The 16,416-nt window shown below is 40.6% G+C and overlaps 1 protein-coding gene across 3 annotated transcripts in view; it reads left to right on the top strand.

Moving 5' to 3' along the window:
- Positions 1-16,416, top strand: part of SMG6 (SMG6 nonsense mediated mRNA decay factor) — a 216,949-nt gene that overhangs the window by 72,824 nt on the left and 127,709 nt on the right. Inside the window, exon 1 of one of the 3 annotated variants that reach the window (XM_019650412.1) lies at positions 13,179-13,231. The exons of the other annotated variants lie outside the window; for them this stretch is intronic. The gene's annotated coding sequence lies outside the window, so the exon portion shown is untranslated. Of the gene's footprint in view, positions 1-13,178; positions 13,232-16,416 lie in introns of those variants that run through there. 3 annotated transcript variants of the gene reach the window in all.

The following is a 16,416-nucleotide window of genomic DNA, read 5'->3' as shown; positions in this document are numbered from 1 at the left end:
GCAGTTCACTGGCCCTCATATGTGGGATCCGAACCGGGGCCCTCTGGCATCCCAAGCGAGTTCTTAACCATCGCGCCACTCGGCCGGCCCTGTAGTATTCATTTTCATTGCTACAATACTACATATTATTCATTTATTACAGTTTAGTCATTCTTTTGTTTATGGACATTTGAGTTTTCTCTTTAGGGCTATTATGAGCATTGAGTCCACTGACAATATTGTAATTATTGGTATATTTGGGTTATATACTATACCATCCTGTTTTTTAAAATCAATTTCATTCAGGTAAAGCTTACATACAATAAAATGCACACATTTTAAGTGTGCATTTCAATGTGTGTGGCCACTGTCTAAGTAACTAATTATCATCACAATTAAGACACAGAACATTTCCATCATCCCATCAAGTTCTCTTTGTGCCCTCCCTTCGCAGTTGATCTTCATCCCTAGCCATGGCCCCAGGAAACCACTGATAAACATTGGATATGTCTTTTCTGGGTTTTATGTAAATAGAATCATAGGGTGCATACCCTTTTGTGTCTGGCTTCTTTTGCTTAGCGTAATGTTTCTGAGATTTGTTCATGTTGTTACATGTTATTAGTATTTCATTCCTTCATATTACTGTATAGCATTGTATTATATGGATATACTATGATTTTACGTATTTATCTTGTTACCTGTTGGTAAATATTTAGGTTGTTTGTAGTTTGGGGGTTTATGAATAAAACTGCCATGAATATTTTTATGAAAATCTTTTTGTGAATTGAACATATGTTTTCATCTCTCTGGGTAAATACCTAGGAATGGATTTCCTGGGTCATATAGTAAGTGTTTATAAGAAGTTGCTAAACTGTTTTTTTCAGAGTGTTTGAACCATTTTACATTTCTTTCAGTAGTGTGTGAGATTTCCAGTTTCTTTGCATCCTTGCCAACATTTGGTATTATCCATCGTTTTTACTTTAGCTATTCTAATGGCTGTGCAATGCTATTTCATTTTAATTTTAATTTGTTTTTCCTAGATGACTAAGGATGATGAATGACTTTTTATGTGCTTATTTGCCATTTGTGTATCTTCTTTGGCAAGTGTCTATTCAACTCTTTTGCCCATTTAAAAAATCAAGTTGTTTGTCTTTATTAAGCTTTGAAGAGTTCTTTACATAATTTGGATATAAGGCCCCTATCAGATAAATGTTTTGCACCTATTGTCTCCTGGTGCTTTCCCATTCTCCTACCCATTCTGTTTCTCTTTTTCTCCTTTCTTTCTTTCTTTGGGATTTTTTTCCCCTTCCTCTCCATACCCCCCCTTACTCCCCCACTAGTTCCTTTTTTTTCTTTTAGTGGTTACCCTAGGAATTAAAGCATGTATACTTACCTTGCCAAAAGTCAAAAGTTACTGAGTATTTTCACTCTCCTCCTAAATAATACAGGGACCATAGAATGCTTAAATTCTATTCATTCTCTTCCCAGTTTATCGGCCCAGTTATATGCTGCTGTTGTCATGTATTTCAGTTCTTCTTTTCCTTTTAAACCCTACAAGACAAATTATTGTTTTTGTTTCATTTGTTGTTGTTATTATTTTTATGGTATTTGTTTAGACTCATGCATATATTTATTACTTTCTTTTCATTCCTTTTTGCATTTCAGACCTTCCACCTGGGATCATTTTTTTTCTGCCTTAAGTATATTCTTTAGAATTTATTTAAAGAAGTTCTTTTGATAACAAACTTTTATTTTTTACTTGCCTGAAAAGGCTTTATTTTCCCTATTCCTAAAAGATCTTTTACTGGTATGCACTGATAATAGAACTCTAGGTTAACCATTATTTTCCTTTAGCCCATTTAAGATATTTTACTGTCTCTGGGCTTTCACTGTTGCTGATTTAAAAAGTCAGTTATCAGTCTAATTGTTTCTCTTTTAAAAGTAATTTCTTTTTTCCCTAGATGCTTTTTAGGTCTTTAAAAAAACTCTTTGATATTGTGCAGTTTTAGTGATTTGTCTGTGTTTGCTTTTATTTTTTCTGCTAAAGATTTGTTGGGTTTCACGTTTCTATGAGTTGATTTCAGCAGTTTTGGAAAATTCTTAGCATCTATACCTTTTTAAAAAAAAATACTACATCTGCCCATGCTTTCCCTTCTCTGTGACTGATTAGACATACATTAGACCTTACTCCATCTTTAATGTCTCTTAAACTTCTCTTTAATTTTTCTGACTCTTTTTTTGTGTGTGTGCTACATTCTAGATAATTTCCATGACTCTGTCTTTCAGTTCACTGAATCTTTCCTTGGCTATATCTAATCTGCTAAATATGCCCCACTGAGCTCTGTATTTTCATTATAAATTTTTATTTCCAGATTTTTTTTCCCTTCAAATCTGCTCCTTCTTTATAGTTTCTTGTGAGATTGTCTTTTATTTCTTTAAAATATACTAAACATGGTTATGTATTTTAGAGTTTGATGAAGGGGTCCTTTTACATGAGTTTCTGCTAATCTCTTGTTTCTGCTGGTTGTTGCTCATGTGCCTTTTAAATTTTTTCCTGTGTAATTTAAAATTTTTTCTTTAATCTGCTTATTTTCTGTGGGGTTTCATTAATGAGAACTCTTGAAAACCTAGGGTGAAAATGGGAAAAGGATTTGAGTTTGCTTTTGTCCACAGCCTGGTGTGGCAATTTAAAATAATTACTCTAAATTAAAATATCTGCTTGAAGGTTTTCAGACCACCAAGGTAATGGGAATTCACACTATATACCCCTCTGAGGGCTAGTGTATAGTCCATATTTTCAGTGCAATATTTTTTTCTCTTTCAGTCAGCCCCCAAGTTTAATGTAGTCAATTTTCCAGCTGTCTTCTCAAGGGGCTGAGGGTTGTTTCTGATTCACCCCTATTCTTTGGATTTAGTTCCGTGGGATCCCAGCTTTATGGCAGAGATCGTGGGCATCTTGTGTTGGCTGTACCCTTGAAGCTTTGGAAACCAAAGTTCAAGTTCATCAGGTAGCAAATGTTCTTAGGATAGAGGCTGACTACATTCCACACTTAAATCTCTAGTTTCCTGTCTTTATTCAACCCCTGACCAAAGAATTCCTTTTTAATTTACTAACTCATCAATGCTTTCTAAAAATACTTTAAAAATACTTTTTGCAGGATAATTAGTTGTTTCATTGGGAGAGTAGATCTAGGTACCTAGTGTGCCTGCCCTATGACTAGGGGAAATGCTCTGATTCCTTTTTTCTTTTTACCATCAGACTTGTGTTTCGTGGGTGTTTTTTAAAGATTTTTTTTTTTTAATTGGGGAATTGGGGGAAGGGGAACAGATGAGTTGCTGCCCTTTTGTTCTTCGGTCTAGTTGTGGAGGACGTTGCTTCACTGGCCCAAGTTGGCACCATCATTGTGCTCTTCCCCGGCGAGGCAGATCAGTCGCTGGCTTCTGGACGGCCGCTCACGGTGGCTGCTGGCCGCTCATGCTGGCTGCTGACTACACACGGTAGCCCATGGCAACCCACCTGCCATCGCCGGTGACTCATGGCAGCCCAACTCCAGGTTGAGCTGTTGTTCAGCATCTTAGCTGTAGAGGGCAGTGTCACTGGTCCTCATATGTGGGATCCGAACCGGGGCCCTCTGGCATCCCAAGCCAGGTCTTAACCAACGCGCCACTCGGCCGGCCCAGACTTGAGTATTTTTTTAGCTCTGCCTATGAGCAGTGTGACTGGAGCACCTGCATCTAGGGTAACAAGGGCATGTAGGCTGCTCTTTCAAAGGGTAGCTTCTTTTCCAGCTCCTACAGCCTAGTTTTATGGCAGGTGGTGTTCCCGGGCTCACATTTTTAAAATTTTTCAAGAGGTATTAAGTTATAGACTGCTTAGGAGACTAATTGGGCAGAGGGAGGCGGGAGGGAGACCTGCAGCTGAAATGATGGAAGCTATTTTTTACTAAAAGGGTATGAGCTAGAGATCTGGAAAAGAGTGCTCTCTCGTTTCAGCCACATTACATTACATATCTGGTGAACCCTGTTGGCCCATAAAATCCTTTCCATTAGTCAGGGTGCTCTGTGCTTTTGTTCTTGACTACTTCTGTTGTTAGAGCTGTTTGGTTTGCTTGTATGTCTCAGTTTCACTTTTAGAAGGCAGTACTAGGAATTTATTTACTATAATTGGGGTTTTCTGGCTTCTTTAGTCCCCTCTTCAGACATCAGACTCCCATCCTGAAGCTTATTTCAGAAAATGCCCATGTGATCCCTTGCCCCAAGTGCCAACAGCAGATGCAGCATTTGACACGCTGCAGGGAATTTCCAACTGCTGGGCAGGTTTCTGAAATCCAGACACGTGCTGTTCACACTTTGGCTTCTGAAGCAAGGATCAGCGGTTGATGAGGGGAGGGGCTGGCAGGGGACTGGAGGGAGAAGGATCTTATAATGCCTGCCCAGGGTTTAAGGCTGTGTCAGCTTTCTGCATCCCTTTTCCAGCTGGCGTTGGCAGGGTAGAGTAAATCACTGTAGAGTGGTTATGAGCCGAACTCACTGGGGGCTTCTTTGAGGCACACCTGTGACGTCATCCTGTTATCACTGCTTGTTCTGCACAACTTCCTTTCACCTCTCCCCTGAGAGAGGGTGATGCCCAGAACTCATGTCAGGGCAATGAGCAGAGAGAAATGTTTGGTAATCATTATTTTGAGAATGCTTGCTAAGAACACAATTGCAGGCCATCGACGCATTCTTCAAGATTCCACATTGGAAGAGAAAAGCCTCTTTGCAAACATGGCCTGAATACCCTTTGTGGAGCAAATTTCTTTTTAAACATGAAGAGGAAGACAATTCACCAGGACTTGAAACTCCCAAGTAATTTCTTTGTTAGCCACCCCACCCCCCCGCCCCGCCCCCAACACAGGCATGCACACATGTACTTGCACACCCGCCTGCTCTCTACACAGGAGTGATTCTTTTAAAAGCATCAGGTCGTGTCACTGTTCAGAATCCTCTGCTGGCTTCCCCTTTCACTCAGAGTATAAGCCATAATCTTTATAAGGTCTTCCTATATGAAGCTTCCCCCGCCCCCCCCCTCTCCCCGCCATGTCGCCTCTCTCTGACCTCATTCACTACTGTTCTTCTCTTACCTGACTCCTTCAGCCACACTGGGCTTCTTGCAGGTCCTCTGATAGGCTAGGGCCTCTCCCACCTTTGGGCCTTTCTTTGCATTAGCAGTTTTCTCTACTTGGAATGCTCTGCCTCCATCTATCTGCATGACAAATAACCTTACCTCCTATAAGTCTCGGCTTCAGTGTTACCTCGGTGAGTCCTAACTTGAAGGTCCTGTTAACACTGCTATGCTCCCACCCTGTAGCTCTCCTATCCTGTTCTACTTTCTTTCTTCATAATACTTTTTTCTAACTGCTAGATAACTTAATTTTGTGCATATGTTTATTAACTTATTTTCCCCTACTTCTTCTCTGCAAGAATGTAAGCTCCCTACAGGTAGGGATCCTTGACCTGTTGTATTCACTAATGTATTGTGAGCATCTAGAACTACCTAGTGTGCTACCAGTTCTCAATAAATAGGTTTTTAATTGAGTTCAAGTCAAGAATAAAGTTTGTCAGCAAGTCATTCTGGGCAATGAAGATTGACTGGCAAGGCCAGGGCTATTTGTTATCTGGGTCATTGCTCATAATCTTACTGTCTTTCCTTGTCTTGTGTGGAGATGACATTTCTGAAAATGTAATTTCCAAATGCATGTTTTGTATCCTGGTATTAAATTAAAATACATTAAATGTGCCTTTGTATTAGTGTTAATCCTGGAATCAATGTCTTGGGGGCTCTGGAAAGCATAGTTTCTTTGAGAACAGCATAGGTTCTGTTTTTTTCTGGTCTCCTAAATCTTTCATCATTTATTCTCTGTCCTTTCTTCCTCCCCATAAATATTCTTTTATTTCTCCTTCTGTACTCATTTACCATATTTTTACTCTCACCGTATTAGAGTAACTGTCCTGTATATGAAAACTACATTTAAAAAAAAAAGATTTAACACTTTGGGTTTTGTTGAGAGTACTAAAAAAACAATAAAAAGGGTGGAAACCACCTGTAAATCAACTTCCCAGCAATGATGTTTCTTCCTGTATCTATGTATGAATATTCAAGTGTTTTTTACACAGTTGAAAGGATACTGAATATAAAATGTTTGATTCTACTGTTTTCACGTACTATAAGTATTCATTTATAAAATTATTTGTAAACATGTTCAATGGTTGAATAACATTCTCATGAATATTTTAACATTTAATCATTAGCCTGTTTTCCCACTTTTCTAGTATTGTAAATAATACTATAATTAGCATCTTTGTACATAAAACCTTTATCTGCATTTCATATTGTTTTATTAGAATATATTTTTAGAAGCTCAGTTTTGGGGTTAAAAGGTTTGAAATCTTAACGCTTTTGATACGTAATGTTGGATTACTTCCTTAAGAAGTTGTGCCAGCTTTCACTCTTAGCAGCAGTGTTTGAGAATACCCAGCTACCACCTCTTGCTAGCATTGAGTATTTTTAATGTTTTATAGTCCGTGGTACAATATAGGTATTCATATATTTGTTGAGTAAATAATGGAAGAAAACCTATCCTTTTTTTCAATGGGCTTTATTTTTTAGAGAAATTTTAGGTTCATAGCAAAATTGAGTGACAAGTACAGAGTTACCATATATCTCCTGCCCCAAACATGCACAACCTCCCCCATTTTCAATATCCAGAACTAGAGTGGTACATTTGTTACAATTGATGAACCTACACTGACACATCATTTTCACCTAAAGACCATAGTTTGCATCGAGGTTCACTGTTGTTGTAAGTTCTGTGGGTTTGGACAAATGTATAATGACATGTATCACCATCATAGTGTCATCCAGAATAGTTTAGTTGCCCTAAAAACCCTTGTACTCTGCCTGTTCATTTCTCCCTCCTCCTAATTTCTGGCAGCCACTGAACTTTTTACTGTCTCCATCGTTTTGCCTTTTCCAGAATGTCATATAGCTGGAGTCACACACTGTAGCTTTTTCAGATTGACTTCTTTCATTTAGTCGTATGCATTTAAGATTCTTCCATGTCTTTTCATGGCTTGATAGCTCGTTTCTTTTTAGTGCTGAATAATATTTCATTGTTTGAATATATCACAGTTTATTTATCCATTAACCTGCTGAAGGACATCTTGGTTGCTTCTAAGTTTTGGCAGTTATGAATAAAGCTGCTATAAACATCTGTGTGCAGGTTTTTGTGTGGACATAAGTTTTCAACTCAATTAGGTAAATACCAAAGAGTACAATTGCTAGATCATACAGTAAGGCTATGTTTAGTTTTGCAAGAAACTGCCAAACTGTCTTCCAACCTATCTTGTTTTAAATAGCATTTCTTTTATTGTTAGTGAGAATGACCATTTTTTCCTGTTTTATTAACCATTTATGTGTAGTCTTGACTCTAGGCTCATTTTTCTATTTCAGCTTGGTATCTTTTGTATCAGTTTATTTCAGCTTTACGTATCGTACATATAGCAAGTCCTTTCTATACTTATTGGTGATTTCTTTATTTGTATTCAATTTTCAATTATGTTTATGTTTTTTAATGTATAAAAGTTTTTTTTATTTTATGTAGTTAAAAATGTCATTTTTTCCCCTTTGTGATTAATTCCATTGCTCTTAAACTTAAGGTCTCTTTCCACTGCAGAAATTTTTAACTAATTCTGCAAATATTTTTTCATTTGCGTCAGCTGGAGGGAATTCCAGCATCATTTGTTAGGTAAGAGACATGAGGAACCCTACATAATTAAATACGGCAGCTTGTTGTGAAAGTAAATCTTTTGCATCAGATATAAAAGTTCCCAACCAACAACAGATCAGCCCATTTCTGTGCGTTACTTTGAGTGAGGTATAGTCAGTGTCATCATGGACTGCATTGTCAGGGTCAGACCTTTCACCTCATCTCACTATCGGTGAAAACTTGCCAGCTTGGAAAATAACATGGGCATGTAGGTGAGTGGTTGTGTTGTCTTGCCGTTTCAGGAAGGAAAGATCACGGTTGCCTTTTTTGGCTATTCTACTTTTCATTAACTGATGAACCGTCTGTGCTTAACAGAATGCTATTGGGGAAGTAGATATTTATTTTGGAATAAATGCTCTTGGCGTAAACCATCTATTGAGCTGAACAGCAAGGGAGTAAGGCTGTGCCAGTCAGGGGTCCACAAGCCACCAGCACATAGGACCATACCCAGCCAGAGATGTTTGGATACAGGTTTTCCCATAATCTCTGGTGGCCTTTTTCATTGGTTAGTCTTGGCTTTGGAAGCAATGTGGAAGGTGTATTGAGGGCAGTATTCCTGCTGAGTGAGTCAGTGACCCTGACTCTCTTGGACTCTAGGATGTACAGCAGTATAGAGTATAATGAGATATCTTTGAAATTTCTTTGCTTTAAGGAACTCAGAGAGAGGTATAGGGATGGAACAGATGTATGCTGCCCAGTATGGGGAATCAGATTATGATGTTTCTGTTTTCTAGGTGATTGACTCTTGGGGTGGGATCAGTGACTAAAAATGTGATGTCTCATTTCTCTGAAGGTCATGTGGTCCCATGGTTATGAACTTTACAATTGATCACATTTTTATAAAATAATACATATTATACATACATTCATAAAAAGGTTGATGGATATTGATCAAAATTTAATCATGATCCTCTAGAATTGTGGAAATATGAGTGTTTTTAATTTTCTTCTGTTTTCTCTATTTTTGTAGTTTTCTGTAATGATCACAATATTTTTATAATAAGAAATGTATTTTTAGAAATTGTAATACCAAAAATATTTGAAGTTAGGTAAAACTAGGCTCTAATTCTGGTTGTGTTATTTGCTGTATCATGCAAATTACTTAACCACTTCTAAATCCGTACCTTCTACATCTGTGCTTTCTACATCTAGTACCTTCTACATAAAAATCATTCAATAAATATTTGCATTAAACCTTCTCACCATAGCATGTTTGCTACTGGTTGCCTGTATTTCTCTCCATCCGTTAAGGGAAGATTCTGTTGCCTCTCTTGAACTTGAATTTCAACCAAAACAACTTTGGTTTTGAGGGCTTACCAACTGTTTTGTTTTCTTTTGACATTACTGATTCTTCTAACTTCCTTCTTTCATTCCAGAAGAACAAATAACCTGATAGACAAGCTAGAGAATTATGCAGCTATTCTAAAAAATGCCATTATTTTAGCTTCATAAAATGCACAGATCCCTCAACTAGAGTATGCACTCCATGAAGACAAAATATGTATGATTTTATCAAATCCCTAACAGAGTTCAAGGCCAACTTCAAAATTAGGTACTTAATCAGTGATTGATTGATTAACTTATCAGGGTCTGGGATTGTATACAATGAGTTTAGGCATATAAGAAATTAACAAACTTCACTTCTTTAAATTGTATGTCTTTCTTGCAGCTAAGCAATTGTGCTCGGTAAAATATTAATGTGTTTTTAAAAAAATTCTTTTAAGACTACCTTATACAAGCTCCGTGATAACAAAGCCACCAGAACCCCTTTGCAGTGGTGATGCTACAATAGACTGCTTTGAGAAACTAGGATTAAAATCTTAGACATACTTTTCCCCCTTTTTTTCCTTAGACCCAAATTATGGGGCCCCTTTCTCCCTGAAGACAATAGGAAGCCAAATTTGTAAAGGAACTCATGTTAATTAACTAATGCTCTTTAGCCTGTGGATGCTCCTTGCCAGGGGATGCTGGAACAGCTCCTTCAGCCGTGTGGTACCTGCTGTCAGAATTTCACCCTTGCTTTGAGGCCCTTAAAGGCAAAGAAAGTCGTAATGGGAAGTGGTGGAAAGGCCTCCACATATGTGTGCTATTTCTTTAAAAGAAAGTCTAGCGGAAGTGATGCTGTAGGGAACATCTGCACTGGGGCTGAGTGGAGAGAGCTAGATGCGCTGCAGCTGGTGTAAGGCCCTGGCAGGCTGAGGCGCTGCTGTCTATTGGGGTTTACTTCTGTCTGCATTGAAACATGGCTTGGGAGGGGGTTGGTGGCCTGCTGCCAGCCTCAGTTAGCCTGCCCTTCTCTTTCCTCTTTCCTCCTCACCCCCCACCCCCACCCCCATCTCCCCTCCCTCATGCTTTAAAGTCACATTTCCAGGCCAGACGTAGAATTAATCTCTGGGCACTTCACATTGCTGGCAGCTGAAAGCAGGATGTGGGATCTTTCTCTCTCTCTCTCTCTCTCTCTCTCTCTCTCTCTCTCTCTCTCTCTCTCTCTCTCTCTGCGTCTTGGCTGACTTTTTTACCTCTCGAAGAATTTGGAAGGCCGTGAGATCCCCCCCCTCCCCCCTCCGCCCCCAAGTACTGTGGAGTTTTTCAGCACGCTGATCACCCTGCTGCGGCTTCACCCTAATAGACTTCATATGTTGATGCAGTTGACATCAGTATCAAACTATTTTACATGTGATCTGGTGTATTTCCTGAGGAAATCTGCAAGATATTTATTAAGAACTAATAAAATAAACCTCTCCATGAGTTTTTAGGTAGTTTTCAATTTTTCATGTCTCTCTCGTTTCCTCTTATCAATGAGTTGCTATTTTCTCTCTCTACTCTGACCATCGCAAAAGGAAACAAAAATAAATGTTTTAAACTGTTCCTGAAGGGACAGAGAGAATAGTTCTGCCATGATGTATCAGCCGGGGCTGTATTTTTAGTGCAGCATTGTAGAAACTAAAAATATCCTGTTATAGTGGATCCTTTTTATAGGCCTGTGTGTGTGTGTATGTGTGTGTTTATAATGTTGTACGCACAAGTGCCTTTGTGCATCGGCAGCCGCTCTTCCCATTACAGCTGGACTCCATTAGTCCTTGAAAATTAATGTAATCCCAGTTAAGAAAAAAATTAATTACTCTACCAGAGCTGCATTTTATCCAAAGCTAGTGTTAGCTCCCTAGCTGGCAGCTTAGTTTGAGAGACTCCAGGGGCCCATGGAATTGTGGCTTTGGTATCACAGCATTTGCTGCTGTGTTTTTCCCGTTGAGAGCATTCCTCAGTTCTTCAGGGTTAAACATGTGGCATGCAGAGGGTAACTGCAGACCTCTTTGCATCAGTGAAATGCCATGTTCCAGTCTGGTCATCCCTAAAGGGATGTCTGCCACGGGTTTAGCTCACCTTCCATAGCAGGGTTTGTTATCAGGATTCTTTAAGAAAGAGATTCTTTGGCAGTGATGTTCTCTGGAGGAGAAATACCGTTTATCAAAGTCCAAGAGATGCATGGGATTTGCTAGGAGGGTTCTTTGTGAACAATTAAGAAAGACAGTCCTATTTTCTCCTTACTTTCTGCCTAAGGTTGGACTAGTTTGTTTAATACACACCTTTTATTCTAAATGAGTGTGTCAGAGTTGACTGCTGGTTCCTAGTCAGACTTCTCAGCACCAGCCCTGGATGAGGGGCTGACTGGCACAATGTGTGTGTAACGTTTCCAGCTTTAGTAATCAGTGTTCTGGGATGAGGTGCAGAGCACAGCCCAGAAGTTGTTGTAGCCGGCCTCACCTTCGTGATACAGCTGTTGTGTAGTTGCCTGCATTTGTTGTTGTTTTGTTTGTTTTTCCTCTTTGGGGGCCTGGGTTGGGGTGGAAGGATAGCATGGGATAGGTGGGAAGTATGGCTGTTTGTTTCCTTACTGGTCAGACTCTCCAGGCCCTCTGCTGAGAGCCCGGCCCGGATCCATCGGTCTTGGACTGCAGTACACTTTTTCTGTTGAGCTGGGGCGTGGGCAGCACAGGCCTGTGTAACTCGTGACAGGCCTCCCCACATGCCATGATGGCATGGATCCGCATGGTACTGCTTAGACCAAAAACAGGGTTAGTGCCCTTTTGTTTCTTTTGGGGCACGGGCTCTGAGACTTGTCTGTGGACCTCATGTTCTCCCCCACTAGGTCCACCCCCAGTCCCCTCCCCATCACCCCCTAGCTGACAACTATTTGAGCCCTCGGCTTCCTGTACTTGATCCCCAGGCAGTGTAGTTTAGTCAAAGTAGTAATTAGGCCTTTTACAAATTTATTTTATTAGTGAAGAGAGTTGGTGGGTAATAGGCTGTAATTCTAACACAGCCAGTTTGGAGATTAATAAAAAATTTAAAAAGAGCAGTTTTTACCAGAGGCAGTGGGCCTGTTATTTCTAGTTCTCAGCTGAGCCGAAATCAGAGCAGCGTGGGACCCATGGCGGGCTGTGCTTGCTGGGAGGATGCAGAGCCACGTTCCTTGTTGTTACAGTCTGTGCAGTGCCCGTCCTTGAGGGTGTTTTACGCTGGCATTGGAAAAAAGGAAACCTTGTTTTCCAAGAACTCTGCTCTCTCTCAGCTTGATAAGCATTTAAAAATAAAAGCTGCACAATTGAAATTGGCAGTGCATCCTCATTCTTTTGTCTCTCTGTTTATTTTTTCCCCTCATCCCTCAACATGTGTGCTACAGCCCATGGTTATTACACCCTCAAGAATGATGGCCTGGAACTCAGCAAACTTGCACCAAGGTCTGCCCGCCCTCCCCTGTTTGAAGCTGGCTGAGGCATCAGGGCCTAGCGCTGAGAGGCCTGGTGGATCAGCCTCAGCAGCTCCATCTACAGCAAATTTTCCTTTTCCCCTGAAGCTGCTGCCCGGAATCTTTAGCTCCTCCAGAATCCTGATTGTTAGCTCAATCTTTCTTGTTAGTTTTGCAGTTAACTTAATTGACTTGTTTACCTCTCCATTGGAGGAGCTCAAACAGAAAGTGCCTTGGCAGTAATCAGGAGCAGTCTTGGCTTTTTGTTGTAAAAAATTGTTCTGAGCTAAATTTTTATAATCCTGACCCAGGGAGAAGAAAAACTGTGGTTTAGACTAGGGTGAAGGTAAGTCCTGGCTTGCCCACGGGTAGACCATGTTTATAAGTTATTAATAGCACACCCTTTCATTCTCACAAGTAAGTATTCCAGTTTAGGAGATCAATTTTAGCATCATCCTAGCTTAGATGAATTTAGGAAAAAGCAAAAACCAAAAAAAAAAAAAAAAACCCTCACTCACTGCAACATGTTAATTCTTGGTCTAGAAATGTAATGGCTTTGTAAGTCAGCAGCCAAGCCCTGCCCTAAGTGTTGCATGCAGATTCCACTGGAGTCATGCACATGTGACCTGAGAAGGAATTGCTTTATCTCTGGCGCTGGGAGTGAGGACCGGCCTTCCTGTTCGAGTAGATCCTGGTAAAGCCAACTTTGAAACACCATGTCACTTGTTTTAGCATTTCTAGTTATCATTGCCTAGTTGGTTGAGTCAGAACCTGGAGTTAGTTTTTGGTGAGGTGTGGTTTCAGGTTTGTAGACTTCCCGGTTGATGGCTGTGAAGGGTTGGTGCCTGATGTAACTGAATAGGGTGTTACTTCAGGTTAGTAGTCCTTGTTTTTGCTTGGCTGGTTGGGCTGAACCTGGTATTACTGTTTCCCAAAGAATATTTTTGGTTTGAAAACTGAAGGTCAGCAGTTCGCAACTACCGAACTTAAAGCCAACTCTGTGGTTTGTCTTGTGCCACTGGGCCAGCAGCACTGCAGCCCTGATCGATTGATCTGCAACAATATGAGACCACGAACAGCAACTGCCAGACAAAACTCCATCTCACCCCATTTCCCTGTCCAACCTGTCTCTCTGCCCAGATCCCCTTTCTTTTTCCTTGTATGTCTGTCTCACTCTTGGTTATGTATTTCACTTTTTTGGGTCTATCTTTTTCCATCTCCCTGTCTCTTTCCATAACAGTTTTTAATAATGTTTTAGTTAGTTCCAGCCTTTTCCCTGAATGGATCCCATTGGAAAATGCATTTGAAAGGAAACAGTTATACACTTCCCTTCCTTTGAAACTCTGTTGGCACCTTTTCCAGCGCAGTAAACCATACAACATGTTATTTTCAAAGTTTCCAAACACAGACACGCTGGCGTTAAATTTATGAAAAAATATTTTATTCAGCTGTATGGTAACTGTGACTTTCAGAGATGCTGATCAGATTTGAAATTGGTGCTGCCTTTTGGAACTCCAACAGGTTTTCAGATCTCTGCGGGAAACACAGCCACATTAGGGAGTCTGCAGTGTTTTGTGCCGTGGCCTTTGATTGCAGGTTGGGCGGGAGGAATTGGGACAAGAGATGTAGATATGGGGATCCCCCAGCCTCTAACAGGGAAAGTCAGTGAGTCATTGAAGAATATTGCATAGCTGTGTTGGGCACAGGAGCAGACGATAAATTCCTTCTACTCACAGAAGGTAAATTCTTTTCTGGTTACACCAGCCACGGATTGGAGTTTCAAATAACACCTGTTTGTGTGGTATGTTACTTACTTGAGGGTGCCATGGCTAAGAATTTGTTTTCAAAGCGATGATGATGTTGCAACTGTCTATAAGTGATTACCTCACTCCTCCCCTTTTATACCTATGGTCTGATGCAAAATGTGTGTGTGTGTGTGTGTGTGTGTGTGAGAGAGAGAGAGAGAGAGAGAGAGAGAGAGAGAGAGAGAGAGAGAGAAAGAGAGAATGAACCAGTTTTATCTATTTGAACGTCTGTGGGTTTGACTGAGGTTTGAATTCGCTCAGTAAGGACAGTGATCCTTCTCTAGGATCCCAGCTGTTTGTTCAGAAGATCCCTGGGAAGTCTCTTTAAAGAAGCCTTTTAGAAGGGGTTTTCTTCCAAATTGCTCAAGACAGCTGACCTCTGTCTTGGCTCACTTAGGTTTATGTACTATGCCATTTCAGCTTTTCTTTGCTGACCAGCCTAGCAGTGGGTCTACTTCAGTGTGTTCAGATAGATTCTGGGCTTGTCTTCTAGGACAGAAGCTGAAGACAACCCAACAAAAGTTGAGCATCCTACAGGCCATGTATCCCACTCAATTCATTTAACAGGTTTATTAAGCATTCGTTGGGTGTTTCCTTCTTTTTAGCTTTTTGAGTAGCATTTGCCTTTGCTGACTGCAGACTTTCTAGAAATGCTTTCAGTGATCATAACTCTGTATTCTCTCTGTCTGCCCCTTCCTCTCCCGTTTCTTGGGTCTTGCCTTTCTTATCCACTGTCCTAAATATCAGTATTTAACTAGAGATATTATCTTGGCCTTTTTCTCTTCTGACTTTCCCCACTGGTGTACTATAAAATCTCATCGTTTTAACTGTCACCTCTCTGTGGATCACTCCCAAATCTCTTTCCTGCCCAGATCTTTTTCCTGAGCTTTAGCCCACATTTTTAACCTCCTGTTGGACATTTTCTCCTGGAATCTCAAGCTTATTAAAAATTGACTCATTGTGATATTGCAAATCAAGTTCCCCAGGATGCAGACTTTTAAGATGGAGATTTGCACCCCCCAGGAAGCTGGTTGGGGAATGCGCTCAAGGTCTACCTGAGGGGGCATGAAGGAAGCAGGATGGGGCAGAGGGCGAAGTTAAACTGCACTGCACCTGTAACAAAGGCCTTAGCCACATCTGCAGGGAGCTCTGGAGCTGGGCTAACCCTTCAGTGTTGTCCCAAATTGGTCCAAAGAGGCTGAATCTTTATACCCCCTCCTGCCCTCCGTCAACCAGTGAATGGATGTGATTTACCCCTGGGAGAGGGGGAGTGACATTGGGGAGATGATTTTCTTCGGCTGAGAGCAAGTCTGGGAGAGGGATGAGCTGAGACCTGTTGCTGCCAACACTCTGAGCAGTTGGGAGAATGAGTGCTTTGGTCCTGGAGGTGATCTGGGCCATGCACCAAATCATCTGCTGCCCCACCAGAACTGTTCCTCCTGTGTACAATATTTCTATAACTGGTTCCAGTGTCCTCCATATGTTTCAGCCTCACTATTTCTATTTTTAAATTGAGGTATAATTTACATAAAACAATAATGCCCGGATTTAAATGTTCGATTTGATACGTTTTGACAAATGCCAACCCCACTTTTTTTCTTCTTTACCCTGTATGTAAGGGGTGTTTGAAAATAACAAGAACCATCTTGAAATATCTTAAACAAGAAAGGAAATGTATTGCAAGGAACGTGAGAACAAGGATATAGCCAGGCCTGCAGAAGGAATTGGAACCTAGAAAGCCTTTTCTGCTGCTCCACTTTCTGCATATTGCTTGCCCCTCCTCCCCCTCCCCTTCTTGGTACATAGTAAGGGTTCGGTAAATAGTAGCTTTAATTATTGTATCATTTTTGTAAATGTGTATTTTTACAAATAGCATTATCTCACCCTTTTTATTATTTTTATTTATTTATTTATTTATTTTTAAAGATTTTTATTGGTGAATTGGGGGGATGGGAACAGTGCTGGGGAATTGGGGGAGGGGGGACAGACAAGTTGCTGTCGTTTTGTTCTTCAGTCTAGTTGTGGAGGATGTTTCTTCACTGGCCCAAGTTGGCACCATCATTGCGCTCTTCCT

Source organism: Hipposideros armiger, unplaced genomic scaffold (assembly GCF_001890085.2).
Source record: "Hipposideros armiger isolate ML-2016 unplaced genomic scaffold, ASM189008v1 scaffold_141, whole genome shotgun sequence".
NCBI classification, from domain to species: Eukaryota; Metazoa; Chordata; class Mammalia; order Chiroptera; family Hipposideridae; genus Hipposideros; species Hipposideros armiger.
Note: the sequence above shows the minus strand (reverse complement) of the source record. Positions and strands in the feature narration are given on the sequence as shown.